Here is a 27,465-nt window from a genome sequence, read left to right as displayed (position 1 = left end):
CAAAAACAGAATAACGTGAAAATTAAGTTTTTGATTTTTACTGTTTTGTTATTGTGATATTTGGATAATTCGGATTTAGGAGCGGCAGCGCAGTAATTGTAATTCATGTAATTCACACAGAAAGCTGCGCTGCCGCTCCTAAAGCGGCGTGACGGTAGACGTCATGATGATGAGATCGGGGTGTTTCCCCTGCGGTTATTTATCAAAATATACACCTGCACCCAGCGTTTAAAGGAACCCTGCGGTTAATTGAAACCTGGCTATTATTTGGTAATAAATGGTACATTTACACCCGGCTCTGTAAACCGGAGCGGCGGCGGTCATGCGCATCCGCGATTCATTTACAGCCTGGAGGCAGAGTGCTGTGTATCTCCTCTGTGCACTGACTGCAAGCTGGACTGCTGCGCGAGGCTACTGAGAGACTGACCGCCTGTGAGTGCTTTTGGACGGGGGAGGGACTCACGGCAGCACCCGCTGCTCGTTGAGCACAGTAGGCTACCTGCAGAGTGATACGTGCTTCCAAGTCAGAGTCTCCAAACACCAAAAAAGTCTCCAATAACACCAGTAAAAGTCGCTAGATTTGTCGGTAGTCGCTTTTGACAAAAAAAGTCGCCAGAAGGATGATTTGTTTGTGTGTTATAATAGTCCCAACCACTTGCATTTCGACATGGAGGGAATTGTGATTTTTTTTTATTTATTTTTTTACAATCTTTTTTCCGATTTTTTATTTTTCATGGAGCACAACCTTCGCTGTAGAAGTAGCCTATGTTTCAGACGCCGACCTGGAAACGGCTGTGATTACTTCTATAAACAGGGTAGGCTATGTGTGTATGTAGCCTATAGGCATATACTAATAAAATATTGATTGACATTCTGCTCCGGAACATTAGCTCGTCCGGTCCGCCCCCATCTCAGGAGAGAAAGAAGGAGCGACGGAGCAGCTCCAACTCCTTACTTTATGGCCATAAAGTCTGTAATAAGGGTGCACTTAAAATGTTGGAGCGGCTGGCTTGACTACGCGGAATTTTAACCAAATTCCACAACCTGTTGTAACCTACACACACGGAGCGGATCCAGTGGAAATTAGGGGTCACCCTCTCCAGGAGTGAAGTCCATATTAGGAAATGTGCGTCACGCACCGAAGGTGGACGTGATCTCTCTCATAATGAGCTGCCAATGAACACAAGAGGTCTGTCTGAGCCTCTAAAACACCTTTTTATGTGATAGTCAGCATCAGAGCAGTGGTTCTCAACCGGTGGGGCGGGTTACCCGCACAATTTGGATGAAACGGGTGAAAAATAATGTCCTGTGTCGGACAAGGGTGCGGATCGGGTCGGACGCCTAGAGAGCGCGGGTCGGGTTTTGCGATTGTCATTTTCATGGCGTCAGCTGCAAAAAAATAAATAAATCATTAGCGACACATCTACAAAAATATGCCTGCATTTTAATATGATAAGCATGTACCGTATTGACTCGAATATAGGACGAGGTTTTTTTGGATGAAAATTATGTGGAAAAAGTGGGGTCGTCTTATAATCGGGGTCTAACCGTTGACACATGCTGATAGTTGTCTGGGTCGCTACACGACCACAACAGCAGAGGGCGCCAGCTTATTGTAGAGAGGTCACTGACACTGTGGCTGGGGTTATCTGTCAATCACAGCGGAGAAGAAGTGACAGGAGATGAAAAATGGAGAGACGCGGTGATTTTACGGAGCAAAGTGGATCAAGTGTGGGGCAAGTTAACAGACATCTGAGGCGGAGCTATGATGCTGATTTTATGATAATAGTGTTCAATGAAGCGGAGGCGCCAAACAACTGTCAGCCAGCTAAGAAATATGGAGTTATGGAGTGTAACGTCCAAAGATGGCGGGTCCAAAAAGATCGTCTGAAAACGCTAACAGTAAGAGAAAAGCTTATCGTGGTCCTCCAAGCGGCCGCTTCCAAGAGACTGACAGGAGGGTATGTGAGTTTGTTATTGAGAAACGAATTTTGGTTATCAGAGTCTTTTTCTGAAGTCTTGAAAAGAGGGGTCGTCTTATAATCAGGGTCGTCCTATATTCGGGACAATACGGTATATTTCATATGAGCACCCCGATCTCACCATCATGACTTCTACCGTCACGTCTCTTTAGGAGCGGCAGCGCAGCTTTCTGTGTGAATTACATAATTACTGCGCTGCCGCTCCTAAATCCGAATTTTCCAAATATCACAATAACAAAACAGTAAAAATCTAAAAACTTAATTTTCACGTTATTCTGTTTTTGTTTTAAAACAGAATAACAGCTACAAAATGTGTGATTTTGTGTTATTCTGTTTTTTCCGTTTTTCCGTTCTGGTTTTAAAACAAAATAACAGAAAAACAAAGTTGTTTTTCTGATATTTTAATTTGGTTTTGAAACGGAAAAACCAAAGAACGAAGGGTACACGGATTTTTGTAGTCCGTAGAGCGGTCTTCACACAAAATACATTCTTCCGTTGCCGCTTTACGACAAACTGCTGATTTCTCGGCATGAAAAGTGATGTTTTAAACAGGTAGAGGTCATATTTTTTTCTCATGGCACAATTCAATCGGCAATGACGAAAATAAAACGAAATAAAACTTTGACTCCCGTTCACTTACATGGAGACTTTCTCCGAGGTGAGGTCTCATAGCGACGTTACTTCCTGCTTCCGCTTAGGCTCTTTATTTTAATTTAGCTCTGTGTGTGGGTGTGTGTGTGTGTGTGTGTGTGCACTGTATAACGTTATATCGAACGTGACAAAGTCTTATGAGGTAGCAAAAATGATAGAAAAAGTTAAATTGTTGTAACGTTTGGGTATTTTGGCAGTTTAGTGGTCAGCATTCAGCATGTGTGATAATTTAGCTGTGTGTGTGCATGCGTGTGTGTGTATGTAAGGTTATATCGAAAGTGACGAACGTGGCAAAGTCTTATGAGATAGCAAAAATAATAGAAAGTTTTCTAACGTTGAAATGTTGAATGAATTAACATGAATGTAAAATAATATTAATGCTAATAGACCTTGTGTATCTTGAATTTAATGGTCAATTGTTCTTCTGTTTTTGTTCAGCATCCCACCTATTTCCCAGTCAGCGAGGAGCCAGTTTTTCCCTCAGCAGAGGCTTATGACTGTCCTTGTTGTCCCTTTCAGACAAGACAACATCACACTATAGTTTACCATCTCAGAAACCATTTAGATGTGGCAGTCCGCCATGGAGGTATGGTCACTCTTTATGTGGTCTACAGAATCACATACTGTACTTGTGTGAGGCTGTCAATAACTCTAATGTAATAAATATGTTGTCTTGTAGAATACTGTATCTGCAAATGCAACTTCAAATGCAGAGACGCTCACCATTTCCACTGCCTCACCTGTGACACAACTATCATAAGGAGAAATCATTTCATTGCTATTTAATAAATGAAAACAATTTTCTTGAGTCCTTGAGTCATTTTATCTGTAGTAAGATGCTGCAGATGATTTATCAGTCTGTGGTGGCAAGATTGTCTTTTTTTCCATTCTGCTGGCGAGGTGGCATCAGACACAAGGAAGCAAGGCAGCTGGGTAAACTACTTGATGGTGGAGAGATGTACACTGAAGATGTGAGAGGCCATTCAGAACAACCACCAGGATCATCCACTTCATAACATCTTTATGGATCAAGAAAAAAAGGCAGTGGTGGACATCTCCCCTTTCTTCACTGCAGGATAGATAATAATTGTACTTTTTTATTTTTTTGTCTGACCTACTGCTAACAGATTTCATAGTTTGATCTGAAGTGTCTGTTCATTGTTGCAAAATAATAGAAACATGTTTTTGGTAATGATTTGCATTATTTGCTATCACTGGCTTTTTTCAATCATCTATCATTATGATATTCCATGAAAAGGGTTGAACTTTTTTACTTACTTAACCAGTCAACTGAGAACCACTGCCTGGACAAGTCCCAAAATACACTCCACACAAACAGGCACATACAGTAACAAAGGCTATGACACATCAATACAGGACATGACGCTGTATAGGTGAGAAGTGGTTAAAAAAAGTTTTCCAAGGTATCTTTTTTAGACTGATGCAGACCTACATCATTGGAAGATAGGAAAATTATATAATGCTTTCTTTGATTGTTGTACAGTCTGCTGATTGATGATGCCTACATGATAATTTATGTAGCCTATAAAATAATCACTCACTTTTCTGCATTTTGCTGTTCTCAGGTTTCTGTCAATGACATAAACAATGACAAACCTATTTATATTAGCAAAAACACAATATGTCGCTGCAAAAGACATTGCAAAGACGGTTTTTATGTTCACTAAAGTTTTATTAAAATTTTAGATCAATCTTCAGTCAAATAGTTGTTTGGTTAATGTACAGCAGTAGGGAAAAATCCTCAATCCAGGCGCTGTTTCTACTGAGTTTCCGAAATCCCAACTGTCCCTGAACTAACCACGATGACGTAATGCACTCTAGGCAGAGCTTGGCGTGTGACGTGCGTGTCATGGGCGCAGACGTTAGTATTGCAGCCGGCCGCAGCCGTTAGTACTTGGAGTCAGTGACCATTGGGGGGGCACACAGGGTGGCCAATCAGATTACAGGGGGTGTGGGTGCCCCCCGTGCCACCATGGAAGCCTCGCCTCTGTTCCTCCGCTGCAACAACTTCACTTGCAGAAGACAACTATTGCCCAGAAGGATGCCAGAGAATTCACAGAGAAGCTGGAGAAGTTTGTGACATTTTTATCCCAGATTTTTGTGAGGAAGGAATTAAACGCCTGGACCAAATTGCCGCCTGGTCTGTTAAGTGATTGAAACAAATAAATGCCCTGGCTAGTATTTGGTATTTTACGGTATTCTAAAAATACTCTGTACTTTACTTGTATCAAAAGTAAATTTTTTCACAGGATACTTTTGATATTTAAGTACATTTAATGTGAGCTACTTTAAGACTTTTACTCAAGTAATTTTCTTATGGGTGACTTTTACTTTTACCAAAGTCATTTTCAGTTATGGTACTTTTACTTTTACTTAGTTATTGTTTTCAAGTACTTTATACACCTCTGCTCATCTTACGTAGTCAGTTAGAAGAGATGGCCAGTCAGCATCTATTGGTGCAGCCTTTAGTCCTGATGCTGTGTCACTCTGCTGTGCTGAGGTAGAGGGACAGGAGCACCTGATGCTCTGGGGTGGTGGCGAAATATTTGAAAAGTGCTACTGAGAAGAGAAGAGAAGTATATGTGACCAGTGGATGTTAGGTTTTAATAAAAAAAACAACAAAAAAAAAACAACAGATGCTTGATGTGTGCTACACATAATACTAATATAATGAAAATGTGATGAGATTCATTCAACTTTATTGTCATTGCAATGCAATTCAGTCTAACCAGAGTACAAGTGCAGTGTATATATTTCACCTATGAATGATATGGGAAAGCTAAGGTGTGGAATATTAACAGTAATTGCTTTCACTGATGTTAACTTTAACAAACATAAACTGTGACATAATAAACCAAAGGCTTACAACTACACTATTACAAAGGGAATGGAAAACAAGTAGCATTTTAACTGACATACAAGCAGGAAAGACAACTGTAAAATAACAACTGAACAGGCCTAACGTTAACTTTCCAAATGTCCCTGATGAATTTAAATGGGGTAACATTAACACACGTCGACTCAGCTATTTACTGATTATTCAACAATGCTGCTATAGTCCAAAGTAAGCTAGCAGGGTAACACTCTGCTCCAACAATGATGTTTGTTAACGATGCATTAAACTATTAATTTCATTCGTGTCATCACATTGACATTAGTGTACCTGTATCTTCTTCATGTTTTTCTTCCTCTTCTTTCCTTCGTTTCTTTCTCTGGGCGCCAAAAGGTTTGGACCTTGTGGTTCTGCTACAGTATCTGTTAAATCTCTCTCTTGGTCTCGGGGTCTCAGTCCGGTCAGATTCTGGCAGCTCACCTCTCGACCCGCCACGACCCTCTTGACCCACAGGTACAGTGCAACGAGCCAGGAATCCAGAAAAAAGGCCTCTCCGTTATTTAATAGTCTTTCTTATGACTCAATGTTGCTGTGGGCTTATATTATATTTCAAAATAATAGTAGTAATGACACTGGTAAAAAACATATATTTTGGATTTTTTTTATTATTATAAATTTTTTTCTCCCCCCATTTTCGGCACCCCACGTGGATGACGGCGCCCCTAGCATTTTCCTATACTGCCTATGACCAGGGCCGGCTCTGTGTTTAGGGCACACAGACCTAGGCAGTCCACCGATCTGGTTGGCTATATCGGATCGGCCGATATTTTGCATTTTGTGCAATCTGTGAGATCGGCGTAATGCGTAATGATCCGATCAATGACGTGTTGAAACTTTTTGCAGATGCTCCCATTGCATAGATTGCAGATGGCTTGTGTTTTGTCTGTCTCATTTATTCCAAAGAAGTTCCACGGGACCAACATGTTTGTTTGCTAGTGATGATGTTGCTAGCTAATGATACAAGATTCAAAAAACTTTATTGTCCGTCACATAGTGACAAGGCTCATAAACGCCACAAAGACATGAAACGCATTTAACCCTTACATACTGTTTGGGTCAAATTTGACCCGTTTAGACATTTGACAGCAGTAAAAATACTCTAAACATCATTCTTTTAGCTTGAAATTTGATGACTTTTCCTAAAGTGACCCAAAATACACAAAAATGAAAATATTTAAAAATGTCATACTTTTGTACAGGTGCTACAAATTTTTGTACACCGAGGCTGTTTTGGGTCAAATTTGACCCGCATCTGTTTAGATGGATTATAGATCTACCAGTGTGGGTCAAATCAAGGAAAATGGCGGTTTTAGGGAATTTTGAAACTGTAAAACTATACAGGGTATGTTTTGTGTGCATTCTGTGTGGGACAGTGGTGACAGTGGCTCAAGGGGAGCTCAACACTGTAATGAGAACTGCCTGTGTTCCTACCAAATTTGCGAAAGACACCTGCTGGTCTTAGAGGGGGCATGGGGGAACCTCGAAACAGTGAAATGATAAAACAGCATAGGAGTGATCATATGCACAAAGGGTAGGGTGGGGGGCTAAAACATTATAAAGGTACCAGAGCTGCCATTTCAGTGACTAACGTCATGGCAGCAAGACTCAATGTCATACAGGCCCTTGATTTACTCTTCCAAGATGAGGTGGATAGTGATTTGGAGGAGGACGTGTCAGAGCACGAAGAAAACATGGAGGACAACTCTGATAACAGCCCCTCTGAAGAAGAAGACTTTGATGAAGAGGAGCAGGCAGCAAGGCAGACATTTATGTCTAAAAACGGTGCTCTTTGTTGGTCCTCACTTCCGCAACAAGTTGCAGGCAGGATGGCAGCAGAGAATGTAATTCGGATGACTCCAGGACTCACAAAACTGGCCATCTCCCATGCATCTGACATTTTGTCAACTTTTCAGCTTTTCCTCCCTCCAGCCATTGAAAAAATTGTCATTGCGATGACAAACTTGGAGGGGGTTAATCTGTTTGGTCAGGAATGGAAGACCATGGATGTGACTGACCTACATGCCTACATGGGGCTTCTAATACTGTCTGGTGTGTACAGGTCCCGAGGTGAGACTGCATCTAGTCTTTGGAATGCTGAGATGGGAAGACCAATATTTAGAGCCACCATGTCATTATGGCCTTCATGTTTTTATGTCTTATGTAACAGAGGACATGATACTGTGCAATACTGGATGTTTTTCTCCAAAAACTAGTCTTGTAAAACATAAGAAATACACTCTCCCTGCTCACTGAAACATTTAATAAGGGTTAATTATACATTTATTCATGTGACATAGGTTATTTAGACATTCTAAATAGTGTAGTTTAAAATCTGCTATAAATACTTCCTATAAAAGAGAATTCTTACCATACTGTGAAGGTGTAAAATATGAACAGTTTGTAAGGGTTAAACCAATAAGACGCGTTTGTTTTACTTTTAACAAACAAACAAAGCAAAACAAACACCTCTCATTGGTTTAAATGTGTGTTTTATGTCTTTGTGGCATTTATGTTTTGAGCCCTGTCACTATGTGACAGACAATAAAGTTTTTTGATCGGATCGTGATCAGTTATGGGTATATTTAAACTCTTTAATTGGTAATCGGCCCCAGAAATCCTCATTGTGTAAAGCCTACACAGGACATTTAAGGTAGCCTATCAGCAATGTTACACCATAGGTGCATAAATCATTAATCTGCTTTATCAATTCAAAATAAAATCTATATTAGCTGACCAGAAAAACACACACAATTCCTTATTACAAAAGAAAACATATTTCAGGAGAGAGTCTGTGTTCAAAGTTAAAAAGACATTATTTCACTAATAGGCTATACATCCTGTCTTTTACATCCTAACCCGTTTATCATTGTTGCTGTTATTGTTATTATTAGCTGAGAAGGCCAGTGTCAGTCATGGAGTTGATGCAGAGGGACAGGATAATGCCAGTCATAGGAGTGAGGAGGAGGAGGGGGGACAGGAGGAGGAGGAGGAGGAGGGACAGGAGGAGGAGGAGGAGGAGGAGGAGGAGGAGGAGGAGGAGGAGGAGGAGAAGAAGGAGGAAGAGTAGGAGGAGGAGTAGGAGGAGAAAGAGGAGGAAGAAGAGGAGGAGGAAAGTGGAGCAGGAACCACCAAAAAAAAAATCAGTGCCAGGTACAGGTTGAGGAAGAAAATACACATTTGGAGTGAAGGGGCCCTTTGACCTCCAGACCTTAAATGGTGATTCCTGTCTGTCTCCTATCCCTTAATCAAAAGACATCCAGGGCCGATTTGATCACTATGTTAAATGCGATCAAACTAATGTGATCAGCTGTGATGAGCTAATCACACTCCCCACAGTGCCCCCCCCGCCCTCCTTTCTTTTTGTATTTCCATTGATTGAACCTGATATTTTGTCTCCTTTGTTCTTACTGCATAAAATGCTGTTGTTTCATTTGCTCTGGGTCAACTCACCAGCTCAGACCCGCTCTGTGCTGGTTCACCAGTTTACCAGTATTCTTTGAATAAACACATCACCACAGCAAACTGCTCAACAGGACTTGAATGATTTTCTTCAACAATTTGGTGCCGTGACCCGGATGGCAACAAATCTTCTACAGAGACTCCTTTTTTCCAGACCAACGACATGCCAGTGACCTGAGAACCAAATTGCAGAGGTAAAAGGTCCTTTTGAAAACCGAATTACTGCTACTGTGCATTGTTGGAGGTCTGTCGAGGAGGGAGTCCTAAGGAAGGGTGACGCAATCCGACATTTAAGTAAGTTTGCTGTGTGTTTTGTGGAAATTCCTTTTGGTGTTGTATGGTTTAGAAACCGATGTTATTGGGAAGTTAGTTTTTAGATATATAGGAATGCTTGTTTTCATAGCTTTTGATTAGTTGTGGAATTGCTTGTGTTTTCCTAGTCTTATGAAGATTCGCTCTCATAAAGGCCAGGCATCTAGGGGTTAGCATCTTACTTAATGTCCACATGGTGATATAGAGCTCTGATTTGGGAAACAAGAGGTTTGCCCACTGAGAAGATAGGCCTATGTAGGACCAGTAGGAAGCAGTAAGGATAATTTGTTATCCCAGGGATAAGAGATCCCAATACTTGATGTTTTTTTTTCATTTTCAATGATCTGATTTATTCTCGTTACACAAAAAAGGGATGATTTGTATCTGCTGAGTAGAGCGTTGATTGAAAAGATTTGTCTGTGAATTGTTGGTTAAAGTAAGAGAGTATGAAGGAACTTTTTGTTTTCGTTTTATAGAGAGATCTTTCAAAAAGAAAATGGTAAGTTGTTTCAGTTTTGTTGTTTGTTGTCCTGTAGAAACACAAAAAAAAGAAGTACGATCAAAATAAAAAGCCTTTATCCTGTAAGAGAGATAAAAGAATCCAGTGTTGATAACACTGGTGATGACTGGGTTTTTGAATACTGATGGCCTGAGATAAATACTCAAGTAGAGGAACTAGGGTGGGTTTCAACAAGAAAAAGTTGAAAACCAAAGAAAACAAACCCAGCAAAATAAGCTCGACAACTTACAATGGGAAAAGATGTTGTCTACAAACCTTGGAGCCGAAGGGAGCAATAGTCAGAAATTTTCGCAAGGATGTAAGGACAAATTATCAAAAAATATTAAAAGAATGGAGATTCGTGTGCACGATGACAACTGCAAAGGAAAATTGTGGTCTGTCACCAAGTCCAATTGTTGGAATTCCACCTGAGTACATGCAACTGTTTGTGAATAGTCTTCAACCAAAAATCAGGACAAAGGTACAATTGAGAGTTGGGTGGTCAAGAAAACCAATGACTGAATTGGTAGAAATAGCACCACATGATTGGGATTGGGATAACACAGAACAAAGAATATGTAGAATGCATGAAATGCTAATGGTTTCTCAAGTGTCTCACTACACAGGCGGAACAACCAAAGGAGAACGCAGTGGAAAAGGAAGCTTCCAAAAAGAGAGAGGGTGCAAAAGATGCTGGCCCTGGCACCATGAGCAAAGCCACAGGCCACCTTTCTCTAACCATGAGAATTGTTTCTTATGTAGTGAGCCAGGTCATTGGGTAAGAAACTGCCCAAACAAAGTAGCTCCACGTACCCTGCCAAGGCATTTCCATCAAGTAACCAAAATAGAAGCCCCACCAACGCAACAGTATAACCAGTAGCGCTGTCAGGACAGTGACAACAGTGAAACAGGAGAAACTGTAACTCAAGCTCCACTAATTAAATTAGCAAAAACTAAAGAAAACCTAATTAAATGATAAATGTGAATTAACATAATTATTGATAGACACAGGAGATTCTCTTTTTCTCCAGTAAAACCAACTAAGTCTTCACGTTTTAAAGTTTCTAAAGAAAACAGTTAGAGCTGTGGGGGTTGGAAGTATTCCTATTTGCCTACCTGTATCTATGACTGCTCCAGTATCTATAGATCCTTTCACTGAAAGCATGTACAGTTTCACTACTTTCCACTCCTTTCTTCTATCAGATACCACACCCGTGAATCTGTTAGGACGAGATTTGTTACGCGACCTAAATGGCACCATCTATTGCAAACCTGATGGCATCTTTTTTAGAGACTAATGAACATAAAACAACTGTGTTAGTTGCTCTGATAGATCAAAATCAACCAATAGGTGAAGGGAAAGGGAAAGTCCATGATAGAGTTGTGTCTAGTGTGCCCCCGTCAGTATAGGCCTCTTCCTCTAATGACATTGGTTTGATTAAAACCACTGAGCCAGCACACATTTTGCTAAAACAGAATGCCCCCTGTCAAGGATCTCGCAGTATCCCCTCTCTCAAGAAAGTAGTGAAGGCATTCGTCCCATAATTCTATCTCTGTTAAACCAAGGGATAATGGCGTCATGGAACAGTCCATGTAACACTCCTATACTTCCTGTAAAAAGTCCTTTCTCAAAGCTTTAGCGGCGAAGGGCCACAAAAGCCTCACTAAAGGCGGCTCAGTTGTGTCAGAAATACTTTGGAGACACATGATCCGGTTTGAAGACATCTCTAGGAATGACAGGTTATTGTTGACAATGGATAATTGACTATGCCTCACTTGCTGCACCACTTCAAATTTTCTTTTAAACCTCGTCCAGACCTTTCAGAAACTTTTTTCCAACTCTGATCTAGTTTTCTACACTGATGGTTTTGCTTATAGAGAATATGGAGTGCCATGCGCAGGGTATGCAATTTGTGATAATTTTTCAACAATTGATAGCGCTGCCCTGCCACCCTCATGTTTTGCCCACGTAGCTCAGTTGTTCCACTGAAGAGACCATGTCATCTTGCATAGGGTAAAATTGTCAGCATTTACACAGACTCCATTCTTGGATGTTTACATGATTTCCTTCATCTATTTGCTGTTGTTAATTGGGAAGCTTATGTCGTAAAAAGACTTCTCTTTTCTCGGTTGGTCCAAAAGATTTCAAAGATCAAAAAGTCACCAGGAGTCTTCAAGGCTGAGTGCAATAGAACTTTATTTGCCGGCAAAAAAGAGCGGGATCAGACACAGATAAAATCCATGGAAAAACCAAACTGACCCGAGGCTCAAAGCCTCGAACATCCTCTTTTAAACACAGAAAAGTGGGTGTGTCCGTTCGGACGACATGGCCTCAACCAATCATTATTCTGCTTAATTTCTGCTGACACTGTTATTTCTCGATGGAAAAATACCATATTTCTAATGGAAAATCCCTGTACCTCTAGTGGAAAAACCCTGTATTACCTTCTGCGCTTGCACGAAGATTGGCGTATGTGCAGAACTGCATGTCGACCAGTTGCACCTCACCTCGCTTTGTTTTTTTACATTGGGACTTTCTCTGTGCCGCTATCACCAGCTCTTAGAAACTCGGGCCTTGAGGCCTTCAGGTTTTTTGATAATTCACTCCCCTCCTTGATATATCCCATTATATCTGACCACTCTTGGCACTGCATTTTTAAACATAATGAAAGTGTTACATATTTGGTTATATGATGTAATTCTTAGATTTGTGGTTACATTTTCACACTTGACATCATCTGACTATAGCAGCTTTAAACAGTAGATGCACTTTTCCGTCAGCTGGTGCCCAGTAGTATGTTTCAGCAACTCTTTCACACTTGTTACCCTTTGTTTCTTACTTTTATCATTATAACAGTTGTTATCAGTTACCATTAGTCACTATTTACTAACTGTGGTTATTTTATACTGACCACTATCTACTTACTATGGTTATTTTACACTACACTTACACCAAATACAAGAACGCTGGTTCAAGAGGCAGTGCTCTAGCTGATCATGCAGCTAAAAGTAGCTGCAAAACTTGACATTCCTGTCCTTGTAAAGCTCTGTCCTTCCCTACCTGCTAACAATCTTGCTTCTCATAATGACGTGATCCTGTGATGTGAAGGAGCATAAATTGTGGCTTTCCCATGTTTGTAAAAATGTAAATAATGTGTGGGTCTACAACGACGGCCGCGTTGTGGCACCAGCTTCCTTGTACTTAGAAATGTAATGGATATGATAATATTCTTTTATGTATAGAGACGTTCTCCAACCAGTCCGAAGCCTGGGCCTACAAGAAGGCTGATTCTGACAATATTGTTGTATGTATATACACGTTGTCCAACCCGGCTGAAGCCTGGGCCTGTAAGAAGGTTGATTTTGTTTCTTTAGCGAAATGCTTGCCAAGCAACAAGGATGAAGAAGATGAACCTCCATGCCATGGATGAGTCTATGCGAACACTGTGCTCTGCCTTAACCTCTGCTATTCAGCTACTCCACAGACAAGTAAAAGCTGTCCAGTCACCTCCTAGCAGCCAGCAGTGCTACAACCAGGAGATTGGGTCTGCATCAGAAAGTTCTGGAGGAAAAACACCCCGCTGGTCGAAAACACAACACGTCCTGCTTACCACCAACATAGCAGTCAAGCGTGAGGGTCGTTCCTCTTGGATCCAAGCATCACACTGTAAGAAGACACCCTGCCCATGCATAAGAAATCTGCAGGGTCCCTCTACATCCAGTGGACCATCTTCCTTATGGCCTATGGAGCCATAAAGTGTTGAGCCCTGGGAAGGATCTCCTGCCCCCCCAAAGGACAACGCTGGCACCAGAGACCCAGAAGAAGATGTACGCCGGCTTCCAGAGGAGCAGAGGAGCAACGCTGGCACTGGAGGCCCAGAAGAAGCTGTGTAACACCAACCAGCACATCCACAGAGCAGAGAAAGCAAGACACTTATATACACACACACAAACCCCATGGACAAGATTTTTAGTGCTCTCATTCCAAGTTATGGATTCATGGCATCCTTGGACCAATTAAGAGACCTCTCCCATGCAGTGGAAGATTTTGCAAACTCCACTACAAAAGACATGTCCATGCTCTCACAAGAGATGACCATAGTAAGAATGATGACGTTACAAAATCGAGCGGCACTGGACTACTTATTGGCCTCCCGAGGAGGAACTTGTGCTGTAATTGGAACTGATGAATGCTGTACGTTCATACCTGACCACAATGCCACCTTACTAGAAATAACGAACCACTTGCATAACTTTGCCCAGACATTTCATAACCCTGTTACCCCTTGTTAGTTGGACTGGTTTAAAGAAAAGCTAGGGTCTTTTGGTTATTTAAGTTTTTAATTTGTTTTGTTCGCGTTTGGAGCCTTGACTGTTATCACTCTCCTGATCACTTGTCTCAAATCTATGTGCAAATCCCTTATCACCCAAACAACTACTAAAATCATGTGTTCCACTGAGACCCAACCTGTTCCACTAATAGAGTAAGAAAATCCCAATTCTCTGTTGGAAATACAAATTGACCTTGTCTGTATTTGAAAAAAAAAGAAAAAGAAAAAAAAGGGTGGATTGATTAAGAAAATACACATTTGGAGTGACGGGGCCCTTTGACCTCCAGACCTTAACCCTCTGGGGTCGATTGACGCGCCGACGTAGCATCGAAACAGCGCATCTGTGAGACTTGGTTCCGCCTTCATGAGTTCGAGCAGCCTTCAAATTATATACCAGTTTTTAAATCGTGTTGATAGGCCAAGTAAAACCGGACATATGATAAATAATGTACGCCACACTTTTTCGTGAATATTGCTGTCACGTTTGATGCGCGTTTGGTGCAGGAAGAAGCGATAGACGGGCGATTCACAACCAAAGTGCTTGCAAGAAGGAAATGGTTGAAAAAACAATCATGTGACACCCCTTCCTATTTCCTATTGGTGGAAAAGTGCACCGTCTAAACCAATCAAAACACGGCATTTGGTTGCTAAGGAAGTGGGGAAAGTTGTGGGAGTTGCGGCGGCAAAAGAGAGACAGTGATATTGACGGAGATAGCGATAGTGAGATTTTGTGATATTTTGCGTGTTTTGAGTGTATGGTTAGCGTGTTTTGAGTGTATAATAGCGTGTAGTGTATTGTGTTTCGTGTGATTAGTGTGTAGTGTAGTCGTCTTTGAGTTTTGTGCGCCAAAACGATGAGGCGACTCCTGAATGTGGAGCGGGCAGTGCAGCTCTTCTTTGAGCTGGATGGAGCTGAAGAAGACGCTGAGCCAGAGTCTGAGCCAGAGAGTGAGGACTCTGACGGAGAAGTGGATGATCCAGCTTGTGTTTTGGATGAGGAGAGAGAGGAAGAGGAGCCTCCGACGTCCACACAGAGCGCTCCTCGCAGGTCTGCGCAGCGGAACGGACCGCGCGGCGCGCCCACGAGGTCCCGATCTCCGCTGGCTCGGGCAGCAGAGACACGCCCTCGCTCTGAGCCCTGGAAGACAGCGGAGGATGCTGACGCTGCCCCAGCAGTGAGCCGTTTTCAGCCAAGGAGAACACCAGGAGTCCAATTAGAGACACTTTCCTCCTACAGCCCAAAAGACCTGTTCTTGTTGTTTTTTGCTACTGACACAGTCAGGACAATCTGCAGCAATACAAACAAAAAGGCTGCAGAAAAAAACAATTAGGCTGTAAGTATCAGTGGACTGACGTGGAGATGGAAGACTTGTATAAATGTTTTGGTCTCCTTGTATACATGTCGTTGGTGTCTCTGCCAAGTCTCCAAGACTACTGGAGACAAAATCACATTTTGTCGGTGCCCCTGCCAGCCAAGGTGATGTCCAGAGACAGGTTCAGATCCATATTATGGAACATTCACCTCAGTGATCCTGAAGAGGATGTAGAGAACGAGAGGAAGAAGGGGACCCCAGGCTATGACAAACTGTTCAGAGTCAGGCCTCTTTATGATGAGATCCTCCGCGCCTGCCAGGCCTATTACCACCCGAGGAGAGAGCTGGCAGTGGACGAAAGGATGGTGGCGACAAAGGCGAAGACTGGCATGACACAATATATGAAGGACAAGCCGACTAAATGGGGGATGAAGCTTTTTGTGTTCATCATTTGGATGAGTCGTGCAGTGGATACACCCTCGGATTCAAGATATACACTGGAAAGACAAATACTGCGAGTGAGCATGGCCTGTCTTATGATGTGGTCATGAATCTTATCCAGCCATCCTGTCTCGGTACTGGGTACCATACTTATATGGACAATTTCTACAGCAGTCCGAAACTGTTCATGGACCTGGCCAAGATGAAATTTGGAGCGTGTGGAACCTACAGGGAGAGCCGAAGGGGATGCCCAAGAGGGAGGGCAAATGCTCTCACAAAGAAATCTGAACGAGGATCAGTGAGGTGGATCAGAGAGGGCCCACTCGTCTTTGTGAAGGCGATGGACACGCGAGAGGTGTCTGTGTGCTCCACCATCCATTCTGCGTTTTCTGGTGAGACAGCACAGAGAAGGGTGAAGGACAGAGCTGGACGCTGGGCTGCGAGGGACATTCCCTGTCCCACACCCATCACGGCCTACAATAAGAACATGGGAGGGGTTGACCTGTCGGATCAGCTCATCCAGTATTACTCTACACACAGAAAAACAGCGCGCTGGTACAAAACTGTGATGCTGCATTTCCTGGACATTGCGACCACGAATGCATTCATTTTGCACCGGGAGATCAGCAGTGCCAGGCAGGTGCAGGCCATGACACACAAGGACTTCATGGTGGAGCTGGTGTGTCAGCTGTGTGGCATGCACAAGACAGGCATTCCCCAGAGCAGGAGAGCTGATCATGTCCCTGTGCCCATTGATACAGCCCCAGGTCCTGGCCGAAAAGCCACAAAGGTCAGGCTGAGGTGCCAACGCTGCCACCAGGTGGAGAACAAGAGGAGGGACACACCCTGGAGATGTCAGGCCTGTGATGTGCCTCTCTGTCTTGTACTGGACAGGAACTGCTTTCAAGAGTGGCACAAATAATTTGGTGGCATCCTATTGTGGCACCTGATTGTTTTGTAAATAGATTTTTGTACATTTGTAAAAAACGCCTGAGGAATTGCCTGCATTTTAGTGTAAATAGTTGTATATAACTTTGTTTTTTGCAAATCTTGTACATAAGTTTTGAAGATTACAATTCATATTTGCATTTCAAGTGATGAAAAGGGTTCGTTAAACATGTTTGTGGTTTTCACATTAAAAAATGTAACTTTTTCCTACTCGGATTTTATGATTTTTGGGTGAATTTAGGTCCAGTGTGTTAATATAGTATGTCAAAATGAAAAAATAACTGTAAATTCATACATGTGAGGTTGTGCTGAATACAATGACACCACACAAGGCAAGATAAACAGTTTTTGAGGTGAAATATAAAGGTAAAATCAAAAGTAGTCAAAAACGGCCAATTATACCCCAGACCCCAGAGGGTTAAATGGTGATTCCTGGCTGTCTCCTATCCCTTAATCAAAAGAAATCCAGAGCCGATTTGATCACTATGATAAATGCGATCAAACTAATGTGATCAGCTGTGATGAGCTAATCACACTCCCCACAATGCCCCCCCCCCCCCCCCCCCCCCCCCCCCCCCCCCTCCTTTCTTTTGTATTCCCATTGATTGAACCTGCCATTTTGTCTCCTTTGTTCTTACTGTATAAAATGCTGTTGTTTCATTTGCTCTAGGTCGACTCACCGGCTCAGACCCGCTCTGTGCCTGTCAGTTCACCAGTTTACTGGTATTCTTTGAATAAACCACCACAGCAAACTGCTCAACAGTACTTGAATGATTTTCTTCAACAAGGTGCAGTGTGCAGGACTGGGTTGGCAATAGGTCTTGCATAGAATTATATTAAGATGTCATATGTTGATGTCCCAATTCCAGTCACACAGAAACAATAAGCCCATCCACTCCTGCAGTTATGTCCGTGGCTTTCTGAACTAGACATCTGTCTTCTTTCCAAAGTGAATAAGTTACTGTTAATATTCGTCATTACTGATGTTCTTTTTATGCAGATATAGCAGTTCATTAGATAGGTTTATACTGCAAATAAAGTATTCATGTTAAAATTACGGTTCCACTTGTGTCCGTCATGCAATTGGATAAAAGGCCTCTCCAAACCAAGCTCCTGGGCTAGATTTCAATTCCAGCCCGCCCTTGCGAATGTCTAACAGACCTCACAGTAAAGCCCCGCTCCAGGCTGTAGTTCTGCACTGTTTTGTTTCATATAATTACAATTTTTTTTTAACAAAGCCAGCTTACTTATTTTCTACTCCAGCTTCCAGCAGCTCACAAAGAGAAAGTTGGACAGGTCTGATGGTAGAGGCCTGACAAAGTGCAATCCATTTCTCCAGGTTGGGGTTGGACACATAGCTAACAACCCAATTCAATGAAGAAACAATGTTACTATAAGAGCTACAAAAAAAAAGTGCTGGAGCATGATGTGTACACATGATGCCCCCTTCACATTTCTGACTGTCCCCTCATAAATGCCTGCCTAGAACCGGCCCTGATACATACCCTTATTGGAAAGGTAAGACTAAATGACAAAGACAGCAGGCTTTCTCCACAAGGGCTAGTCAACTAACAGGACACAAGTGAACACAGAAAAGAAATGCAGGAAATAACACAACGGGAGGAAAAGCAAAACATAACGTGACACACGAGGGTAGAACTTTGAAATAGCAGAACCAAAAACTCAACTATGATAACACCTCCAGCAACAACAACAGTGATATGCTGCATACACGTTGATGGTTCAGTATTAATAATCTAATTTTGTCATAAATAATAATATATCATTCAGAGGGGGCCAACTCTGTACTTTTACTTCAGTACTTTCACAATATTTTGCTAATGATACTGAGGTACTTTTCCTTCAGTGAAGAATGTGAATGCGTCCTTTACCACTGGCTATAATGTGGCTTAGGTTCCATTTCTGGCTGAGATTCACCATCTGAATCTTTCTTATTAATATGATGTAACACCCAGGGGTCACTTATTTTCTCTCTTCAGATGCACTTTCAAAACATTTCGTTCCCACACCTGCAGATCCCTGGCCACCTGCAGATGCATACATTTACTTTGTCTTCCATGTCCGCACAGCCCAGTGACATAGCATCAAGTGCCACTGTCCCCTCCATCTCACAAGAGCCCAACAATACAGCACCTGGCACCTACAAAAGGGTTTCACTAACAGACTTTAAATACAATATAAAGTATTTATATTTTGTTTCAGGCCATTGTTACTTTAATGGTGTTTTTATTGTGTGTGGGTGTTTTATTTATAAAATGAAGAAAACCCTTCTAGAAAGATGCAGTTTCTAAGTATATCTGAGTATTAAAACATCATTGTTGTCTGATGGCAATTTTCTAAGATGAAAGGGGCACCAGCTTAAACCTTACATAGGACACAAAACTGTCCAGAGCCAATCCTTACTGAATTTGGGCAAACGGTTACACCCTCACAAGGTCGCCAGTTAATCACAGGGTTGAACAAGTAGGTTGCCTTAAATATATATTAATGTGTCCCTTGGTTGTTGCTTTTAAAGGAAAGCTTTTATGTGTTGGTCCCTTTCAAACCAGCACACAACATTTTTGATGGATATTTTCAATATTACCTTGCAGAAACAGATAATATTTTTTAGCATTGGTGTAACAACAGCATTATGCATGTAATTGTGAAGCTTCTATGTCTTTCTATGTCTAATTAATATTTTTATGGTAAAATGGAAGGTCTATTCATGTCCCAGCGTGAGCATACTACTGTAATTAATGCTCTGTCAACTGTCATTATATTCTTTTCACATTACAACTCCAATATTTATGACAGTGATACTTGAGCCAATTGCAGCCTTGATGTTGATGGTATTTCAATCTTTGCTCTTTGTCATTGAACGTGGAATACTGTTTCACTCCCCCACAAATATATATTGCCTGACAAATTCAAAGAACTGTTTAGATATCATCCCATGAATTCTGTTTTTTGCAAATATATTGTTCTCTTCTAGATAAAGATGACAAACACTCCTTTTGTAATGATATGGTGAAAACAACAGAGCATGTGTTTATTCAGTGTGAACATATGTTTTGGGCTGCTTTTCAGTTGGAATTTAAGATTTTTCTGGTGATGCAATTTTGCTTCAATATCCTACAAGCAATATTTAATTGCTTATGAAACCATTTCAGTTCAATGCTGACTCCTCCATGTGACCTACATAAGCAAATGAGAACATCAGCAAGAGGATTTGCCATTTCTTTGTTAGTGTAATTATTCTTAATGCCTATCACTGGGCTGGATGGGTTTTGACTTATCCAGGTCAGGTACTGTTAGTCATAATAATGAAACTATTTTTATGGTGGGGTGCTATGGATGAGTTGAGGAGTCTCACATAGGAAAAAAGTGCTTCTAAAGTGTGTGGGTATCAGGCCCGGTTCTAGACTGCCGTGATTGGGGGGACAGTAAGAAATGTTGATGGGTCACCAACTGCTACTGTTTTGAGTGCCATAGAGATGACGTTTTTTTTGTATGCTTACCAGTCTATGATGCCAACCCAGACGTAAGCATCGCAGATTCGCCGTGGTTCCATCGGCAAAGCTCTAACGGGAATTCTTTTTCTGGATTGACGAGGAAAACAAATTCTGTGGCCAACAAATTATTGATGTCAGTCTACTAACATATTTTCTATTTCAATTTGAAGCTACAATGTAATTGGCATTTTACATTTTAAGCCCACCTCCCCGATGTAGGACAACTTTATCAATGCCCAATTATAATTAGTTATCTAATATCAAATGGAATCTAAACCTAAATATTGCGCAACTGGCAGATAGAATTTTTGACGCACGGAAAGAACACACACTTTTGAGCCCCAGTGATGCTATAAACAAGTCAAAGTCCAAAGTCCTACAGCACCGCTTAGTGTCCGTTTTTGCAGACGTCTGTGGTGCGCTGCCCTGTACTTCGGAATCGCCTCTCATGTGACAGCAGGGTGGCGCAGAGCTCGGTGAGCTCCCGGCTGCGAAAGGACGGAGGTCGCACAATTCATCCAGACACCCACCATCTTGTGCCGTCTTCCTCCTCAGACATCAGGTCCATGGCGGCGCACTTCCAAAGGTCCACCTCATCCTCAGCTAGCACACTGTCTCGCTTCCAGCAGCTGTAGAAACAAAAAATAAAGACGATCAGTACTGCGCGATGCACTGCGTGTGGATACAACACATCTATTAATAATAGTCACATTGACCAAAAACGGATCTAATCTAATAAATCTTACCCTCTTTGTCCTCGATCGACTCCGAGCTGAACTCCTCACAGCGTCAGCCTGCGATGCAAGATCTGCTTGTTTGTTGTCCTGCGTACTGTCTCGTAATGTCTTACAGGCAGCTGGAAAACAATTAAAAAGAGTGGTATGAATAAAGAAACGTAAGTCACAGTAAAATTAAACGAGGGAGAAAACAGTAACAGTTACTTACACACAGTGTTGGGGAGTAACGAATTACATGTAACGACGTTACGTAATTTAATTACAAAATGTACGTAATTGTAATCCGTTACATTACTGGGAGAAAATATGTAATTAAATTGCAGTTGCTTTTGGAAATGTCAATGATTACAACTTAAGTTACATTTGAAAAATCGCTGCAAAAGCTCGGATTTATCAAATAGTTTTTCGCCCCCCTGGATTCATGTTTGTTTTTAGTTTTTTTTATATCAACATCCTCCTTCCAAAACTGATGCTTGTGATTGGCTCTCTGTGCCATTCGACTCAACCTACAAACCGTACGGCGGCAGTCAGACTCAGCAGCAACAGTGTCGGCGGCGCACCAGATGTTCCAAAGCTGGAAATACAAAAACACTTCCTACAGACAGAAGCCAGGCTTCCCTGTATTACAAAGGTGGCTCTCTTTTAACCCGGCTAGATCACCATGGTAACTTATACTTAGCTCACAACCTGGTCCCGACCAGGTTCTGTTCAGAGTTTAATCATAAAATCGGCTATAAAAGCGCCGCTGTGTCACTATTTAACTCATTTACAGCTGACGTCACCTTTACTTTGAAAGTCCAGTGGAGCTGGATCAGAACGGAGCATTTGTACGGAGGGAGAGATCGCGCTGATCCGCTGCTGTTTACTTTCTCTCTGAGCGTCTCCGCCTACAGATGTTCAGCTGATGGGATACGCTGCTCAGCCGATGATCCGACTCGCGTCAGGAGGTCATTTATTAGGCTATAGCCTATTTACTTTTATATACAGTCAGTCACCTCTGAAAGTTGTGCGCTCGCAGCAGGACAGATAATTTAACTTAATGTGGCCATGAATAAATTAATTGTTTCGCCTGTTATGTGTTGCCCAAACGCAAATCTTGAGTAGGTCTACTCTGTTTTCTCACATTTAAAAAGGTCTTTGTACAGAGACAACATGAGATTTGCTTTTAGCTACAGCACCTAAAAAACCCACTGTAACCCTATTTTCATACGCTCACCCAGCCTCGCTTTCAATAAAACACACACTGGCATTTTATAATTGCGATCAGTGAAATATATGAAAACAATATAAAACACAGTTTAAAACAACAGTTGTTGTTGCTCTAAAGCTTCATATTTAAAAGCAGCTCAATGTAGAGCTGTCAGAAATTAAAATCAGCCTCCTCTTGTCATATTTGCAGCAACACTGTTGCTTCAGGCTGTGATCAGGCTTTTTTGTATCGCTCATACTCTCTCCATTAAAACAACCTGCTCCTGTTGGCTGAAATCAGCCCGTTGTCGCTCCATTTAGTGAGGAATTGAGCCTCCTTCGCCTACAGGCCTAAGATCAGACTCATAATATATGGTTAAACCTTTTGAACTGAAAGGTTTATCACACTATAGGTCTTAAAATGTGAAAATGGTTAGCAGTTGAGAGATTTCATTCAAAATTAAGAAAAGTAATCATAATGTAACCAAATGTAATTAATTACATTACTTTGAGAAAGTAATTGAAATAGTTACACTACTATTACATTTTCAACAGGGTAACTTGTAATTGTAACCAACTACATTTCCAAAGTAATCTTCCCAACACTGCTTACACACAATGGCGTCATTATCGGCATCGTGTAAATCTGGACTTGCAGATGTGGCTCCGAGCTAACAGGAGGACGCGGCCTTGTTATGAGGCGAGTTTAGTCTGTGAAAACAAAATGCTCGTAGCGATAAATCCCCCCGAGTCCTTCTGCTGCAGCGAAGCTCCGTCCGTCGGCGACATTCTTCGTGGCGCCCCGGCAAAGCTCCTCTCGTCCACGTAGACGTCCTCTCGACAATGGCCGCTTGCCTAGCTCCTGCTAGCTAGCTTAGCCGAACTTGCTTCGTGTCCATTAAAACAAAAACACTTCGACTGCGAACGAGAGTCCAACTCACACACTCACAGCACGTCGTCCGACAACAGTTCACAGTCTGTTAGTGATAAAACACGACACTGACAACACACACAGACCACTGTCAGCGGCTCGACGCCATTAACTCTCCGCTCCTTCTTCCTCGTCACTCACGCTCCGGTCAACCCGGAAGTGTAAAAACTCTTACAGGTCATGAACTCTCAGCATAGTAGAACGTCTCTGCTCTCACACGCAATAAGAATTACTTTTCAACCGCTTTTAAAACATTCAGAACCCATGAAATTATAGAAATGCTTTTTTTTTTTTTTACATTTTAATTTCTTGGTTGATCTCAAAATATTTCATGCAAATTTGAACTTCTTAAAGACTTAACAACTGGCGTTTTATCTTTAACTTGTTCCCAGGAGAGAGAGAGAGAGAAACAAAAGAATGAATAATCTTGTTTACTGTGTATGACATACACAGTAATTAATGTAGCATACTTTCATTAAATAAATCAATTCAAGCTAAAATATAAGGGTCTATAATTAGGCTATACTGAGCCTCAGCAATTTATACCAGAGATTTTCTTAAAATGAAGTTAACACCTTTTAGAAAAAGGTCACCTGAGGTAAAACCACGGTGGCCCTGAAGGGCAAACGACAACGACAAAAAGAAAAACACAACAACATTAACAAAAACACAACCACAAAAACAAAAACACAACAACATTAACAAAAACACAACATTAACAAAAACACAATTACAAAAACAAAAACACAACAACATTAACAAAAACACAATTACAAAAACAAAAACACAACAACATTAACAAAAACATAACCACAAAAACAAAAACACAATTACATTAACAAAAACACAATTACATTAACAAAAACACAACGACATTAACAAAAACACAATTACAAAAACAAAAACACAACAACATTAACAAAAACACAATTACAAAAACAAAAACACAACAACATTAACAAAAACACAACAACATTAACAACAACACAGAAACAAAAACACAACAACATTAACAAAAACACAATTACATTAACAAAAACACAACGACATTAACAAAAACACAATTACAAAAACAAAAACACAACAACATTAACAAAAACACAAAAACAAAAACACAACAACATTAACAAAAACACAATTACATTAACAAAAACACAACGACATTAACTTCTACCGGAAAAGGTAGGTACCTTCTACGACACGGATCAATGCTGATTGGACGAAAGCACGTCCGTCTTTTTAACAGGTGGGAAGGGCTGCTTTACGCCACACCAGAGGGGTGTACTGCAAAGCCAGTTTAGTGGGTTAGCGGGTATGTTGAGTCTAAAGCCAGGCTTCTCTGTACTACAACGGTGGCTCTCTTTTAACCCGGCTAGATCACCATGGTAACCTATGCTTAGCTCATAACCTGGTCCCGACCAGGTTATGTTCAGAGTTTCAGCTTAAAATCGGCTATAAAAGCGCCGCTGTTTCACTGAGTAACTCATTCGGAGATGGCGTCATTCATTGAGAACCCGGTGGACCTGGGAGCAAGAATAATTCGGGCTTCTTCGAGATCGCGCTGATCCGCTGGCATTTCCTGATGAAATTCTCTATGAGCGATATAGATTTTCAGCCGAGGGAATACGGTACATTTGCTCACATATCGAGCCGAGTGTCAGTAATGCCACTCGAAGAAGCTGTGCGCTCACTGTCGGGCAAACTGTTTGTGTAGCCCTTCGTGTTTTTGCCACGGGAACCTACTTACATTCAGTTGGTGATGCAGAAAATATGAGCAAGAACACACACTGACAAAATAATGGGGCAGCTTGGCTACATACCACTCTGAATGATGTTTTTGTATTTGGCTCTAACTTGCTGCCATGTCTGACTGCTGCTTCCACATCTTAATAAAATGCAATATGAAATATCAATTAGGCCAACCTAGTATTTATTTGTCACGGATGATGAGTAAAGTAAATTATTTCCTTGATGTGGCCATGAATAAACTGATGAACTGATCAATGTTTCACCCGTTGTAGAGCAGTGTGCTCAACAACAAATCTTACAGGCTTGCTCCGCTGGCTGTTTCACGGAGGGGGGAACTCCCGTTTTTGTTTGCCCATGGTGCCAACCAGGTGATATTATACAACTATATAATAATTAACTTACAAGTTAATTCGCAAAGAAGCACAAACAATAACAATGAAACCCCGCGACATGATGTGCGGTCAATATGACCACTTGTGGCTGAAATAGGTTAAACATATATTGTCTTTGTCTTGCGTGTGATTTATATAAAAACCATTCTAAAATAAAATACAGACAAAGTTATTGCACATTTGAAAACGGCCAAAATGACCATCTCGGCAGTTGAACTGCTAGCAAGCCCTCACTTGAACTCTTCACTGCTACTAATTATTACTCCGTGCTTCGATCAGCTGAGCTGGCTTCTCTTTTGTCAGAGTTTACAAAAACGGAAGCAAATTAATATGTGGTGTTACATCGTAACGGTTGAACAAAGGGGATAATTAAGTACAGTAATTTCTATAGTTGCAAGTAGATATTGTTATATATTACTAACCTCCTAATCACCTAATGATGCAACTTCCACTTCCTTTGTGTGGGTCCAGTGCAGTTGAACATGTGAAATAAGTTGACATTTGTAAATTCCTGTAAGTTGCAGGGAAATATTGATATAGATTTCTAACCATCTAACCTTCATTTCTTCATTCATGTCCTGTTATTTCACAGCCTAGTAGATGACCCTTGAATAGTTTCACCCCTGTGATCATTCATTGGTATTTCACATAATTACTGAATAATCAACTCTGGCAACAAGTACTGATTGGGAAGTGCTATGTGCATGCCATGTACAGGAAAATATGTTTCTAGGCATTGTACAGTACACATCAACGCTTAAATATAAAAGTGGCTGGTAAAAATGTCGAGTGGCTGGTAGATTTTAGAATTTACCAGCCACAGTGGCAGGTGGACAAAAAAGTTAATTTCCATCCCTGCTACGCACACTCAGTCTCACTTTCAATAAAACACACACCCGCTTTCTATAACTGAGATCAGTAAAATGTGAAAACAATATAGACATCATTCAAAAATGAAAAAGATAGTTGTTGCTTCAGTTTATTTATTTTTAAATGGATGAGGGTTAATATGTAAAAGTTGCAGAATGTTGAGCTTTCAGAAATTAAAACACTAAGGGCTTAATATAATATTGATCATAATATTAATCATTGTTAACTTAAGCATTTACACGGTCAGCACTTTTCTGCCAGCAGCCCTCCCTCGCTCTGTTGGCGGTGACAGCTTTACTTTTTGCCGTGATGGTTTCTTTGAATTCTTCATAGCCTTGCATAATAAGAATCTGCTCATCTTGAGTAAAATATGTGGCCCGGGATCGATCCATTTTCGCACGGAAGTAGAATAATATGACGTCAAACGCCCCCTTTTATGTGAACGCGCGCAGAGCACAAAGCAGAGAACCGGACTTGACAAAGTAAGTTGATAACCACCGTCACAGAACCGTTTAACTCTGATTGGGGACTTGGGGCTTTGTTGAGCTGCATCATGAGCACAAAGCCTGGCTATGTTGAGCCCCCTTTGCAGTACACCCCTCTGGTGTGGCGTAAAGCAGCCCTCCCCACCTGAAAAAAAAGACGGACGTGCTTTCGTCCAATCAGCATTGATCCGTGTTGTAGAAGGTACCTACCTTTTCCGGTAGAAATTAATGTCGTTGTGTTTTTGTTAATGTGATTGTGTTTTTGTTAATGTTGTTGTGTTTTTGTTTTTGTGTTTTTGTTAATGTTGTTGTGTTTTTGTAATTGTGTTTTTGTTAATGTTGTTGTGTTTTTGTTTTTGTCATTGTGTTTTTGTTAATGTTGTTGTGTTTTTGTTTTTGTGGTTGTGTTTTTGTCGATGTTGTTGTGTTTTTGTTTTTGTAATTGTGTTTTTGTTAATGTTGTTGTGTTTTTGTTTTTGTGGTTGCGTTTTTGTTAATGTAATTGTGTTTTTGTTAATGTTGTGTTTTTCTTTTTGTGGTTGTCGTTTGCCCTTCAGGGCCACCGTATAAAACTCCCCCTGCTACCCTGATTTGCATTTGTATAGCTCACAGCATTTTCATTTACATGTTAAAGCCTCCCCTAGAATCAGGGGGAGGGGGGTCATGGAGGGACAACTGCCTAGCAAGGCCCACGTCAATTTCCGACAATTTACGTCAGTTTTCGGTGTTGCCTCCAAATTGCCGCTTG

General features: G+C 41.3%; 1 protein-coding gene across 6 annotated transcripts in view; it reads left to right on the top strand.

The window, feature by feature from the left end:
* LOC115579487 (glycine receptor subunit beta-like) overlaps window positions 1-27,465 on the top strand; it is a 263,157-nt gene that overhangs the window by 18,848 nt on the left and 216,844 nt on the right. The gene's annotated exons all lie outside the window — the stretch shown is intronic.

This window comes from Sparus aurata, chromosome 1 (assembly GCF_900880675.1).
Source record: "Sparus aurata chromosome 1, fSpaAur1.1, whole genome shotgun sequence".
In the NCBI taxonomy this organism is placed as follows: Eukaryota; Metazoa; Chordata; class Actinopteri; order Spariformes; family Sparidae; genus Sparus; species Sparus aurata.
The sequence above is the reverse complement of the archived record's forward strand: the minus strand, read 5'-3'. Positions and strand labels throughout refer to the sequence as shown.